Source organism: Ascidiella aspersa, chromosome 5 (assembly GCF_963924565.1).
Source record: "Ascidiella aspersa chromosome 5, kaAscAspe10.2, whole genome shotgun sequence".
NCBI classification, from domain to species: Eukaryota; Metazoa; Chordata; class Ascidiacea; order Phlebobranchia; family Ascidiidae; genus Ascidiella; species Ascidiella aspersa.
In genome coordinates this window covers 8,947,544-8,950,043 of record NC_139451.1, presented here as the reverse complement: position 1 = coordinate 8,950,043, position 2,500 = coordinate 8,947,544, and the positions used below count along the sequence as shown (strand labels likewise).

Below are 2,500 nucleotides of genomic sequence, written 5' to 3'. Positions count from 1 at the left end.
CGCCGTTACTGAGGGAATCCTCGTTAGTTTCTTTTCCTCCGCTTAGTAATATGCTTAAATTCAGCGGGTAGCCTCGTCCGACCTCAGGCCGAAAGTAAGGACCGGGACTATTCTTCCCGTTCCGCGCTCGCCGTCGGCGCCGCGCGCCGCCGCGCACCTCGATTCCCGCCCTTGAGCCGCCAGCCGTTGGCCTCTTCGAGGTCGACTCGCCGCCGCCGCGCGGGATTCTGGTCGCGATCGTCGCGCATCGTGCCGTGCTGTCTTGAGCGGGACGGGCGCTCGCGCGTCCGACGCCGCAGCAGCCGCGCGGAGAAATCCCCGCGCGGAACGTTTGCAACGCGACCCTGAGGCGGGCGCGGCCCCGGGATTACCCGAGGCCGCAATTTGCGTTCAGAACGTCGATGCTCAATGTGTCCTGCAATTCACACTAATTCACGCAGCTAGCTGCGTCCTTCATCGACTCACGAGCCGAGTGATCCACCGCCAAGAGCCATCCACGATTGTTTCGCTCGCACAGTGCCTCGCACTATAGGGTGACAAAATAGACCGCGCCGAGCGGTCGGCCAGGCCGACGCTTGAAGCCGGAGCGCGCGGCACCGCGGCACTCGACGCGCAAACATTACCGGGTGACCGAATCGCCGGCCGGCGCGCCGCTCCTCGCGGGTCGGGCGCCGGGTAGCAAAGACTTTTTCTCTCGCTTGTCCGAGTTTCGCGTTCGCCGAAGCGTTTGCGAGACCGTTAATGATCCTTCCGCAGGTTCACCTACGGAAACCTTGTTACGACTTTTACTTCCTCTAAATGATCAAGTTAGATCGTCTTCTCGGACGCCGGCTCGACCGTTGCCGGCCGCGCCAGGTCCAATCGGAGGACCTCACTAAACCATTCAATCGGTAGTAGCGACGGGCGGTGTGTACAAAGGGCAGGGACGTAATCAACGCGAGCTAATGACTCGCGCTTACTGGGAATTCCTCGTTCAAGGGAAATAATTGCAATTCCCTATCCCTAGCACGACCGGGGTTCAGCGGGTTACCCAGACCTGTCGGCCAAGGCGAGCACATGCTGATCCGGTCAGTGTAGCGCGCGTGCGGCCCCGAACATCTAAGGGCATCACAGACCTGTTATTGCTCAATCTCGTGTGGCTAAACGCCACTAGTCCCTCTAAGAAGTTAGACGCCGACCGATTGGGTCGCGTAACTAGTTAGCAAGCCAGAGTCTCGTTCGTTATCGGAATTAACCAGACAAATCGCTCCACCAACTAAGAACGGCCATGCACCACCACCCACAGAATCAAGAAAGAGCTCTCAATCTGTCAATCCTCACTGTGTCCGGGCCGGGTGAGATTTCCCGTGTTGAGTCAAATTAAGCCGCAGGCTCCACTCCTGGTGGTGCCCTTCCGTCAATTCCTTTAAGTTTCAGCTTTGCAACCATACTTCCCCCGGAACCCAAAGACTTTGGTTTCCCGCAAGCTGCCGGAGAGGTCGTAAAACTAACGCCCCCCGATCGCTAGTTGGCATCGTTTATAGTCAGAACTAGGACGGTATCTGATCGTCTTCGAACCTCTGACTTTCGCTCTTGATTAAAGAAAACATTCTTGGCAAATGCTTTCGCAGTCGTTCGTCTTGCGCCGATCCAAGAATTTCACCTCTAACGGCACAGTACGAATGCCCCCGTCTGTCCCTCTTAATCATTACCTCGCGCTCCGAAAACCAACAAAATAGAACCGAGGTCCTATTCCATTATTCCATGCACCATTATTCAGGCGAATCGCCTGCTTTGAACACTCTAATTTTTTCAAAGTAAACGTTCCGGCCGCCGCCGACACTCAGTCAAGGGCACCGGCGGAGAACCGGAGGTGAGGCCAGGACGGCCAGTACACGCCTTGCGACGGACCGGCCGCCTGCGCCCAAAATCCAACTACGAGCTTTTTAACCGCAACAACTTAAATATACACTTTTGGAGCTGGAATTACCGCGGCTGCTGGCACCAGACTTGCCCTCCAATGGATACTCGTTAAAGGTTTTAAAGTGTACTCATTCCAATTACAGGGCCTCGTTTAGAGTCCTGTATTGTTATTTTTCGTCACTACCTCCCCGCGTCGGGAATGGGTAATTTGCGCGCCTGCTGCCTTCCTTGGATGTGGTAGCCGTTTCTCAGGCTCCCTCTCCGGAATCGAACCCTGATTCTCCGTTACCCGTAAGAACCTCGGTAGGCCAGTACCGTACCGACGAAAGTTGATAGGGCAGACACTTGAATGATCCGTCGCCGGTGCGAGACCGTGCGATCCGCAAAGTTATCCAGAGTCACCAAAGGTTGCGGGCCGAAGCCCGGTCGGTTTTTGGTCTGATAAAAGCACGCCTCCCGCGAGGTCGGCGCTTCACGCATGTATTAGCTCTAGCATTTCCACAGTTAACCACGTAAAACGTACGATCAAATGAACCATAACTGATTTAATGAGCCATTCGCAGTTTCACTGTACGAGAGCTCGTACTTAGACTTGCAT

At 55.5% G+C, this 2,500-nt stretch overlaps 2 non-coding genes and 1 pseudogene across 2 annotated transcripts in view; all 3 read right to left on the bottom strand.

Annotated features, from left to right (window-relative positions):
- LOC146142575 (large subunit ribosomal RNA) overlaps positions 1-91 on the bottom strand; it is a 3,680-nt pseudogene extending 3,589 nt beyond the window's left edge.
- Positions 92-339: 248 nt separating this feature from the next.
- On the bottom strand, positions 340-492 carry LOC146142574 (5.8S ribosomal RNA). The gene has a single exon (XR_014501210.1). It is a non-coding gene; the product is annotated as a 5.8S ribosomal RNA (ribosomal RNA).
- Positions 493-739: 247 nt separating this feature from the next.
- The window catches only part of LOC146142573 (small subunit ribosomal RNA), a 1,811-nt gene continuing 50 nt past the window's right edge, over positions 740-2,500 (bottom strand). The window contains exon 1 of the ribosomal RNA XR_014500150.1: positions 740-2,500. This exon is cut by the window's right edge and continues 50 nt beyond it. This is a non-coding gene — a ribosomal RNA (small subunit ribosomal RNA).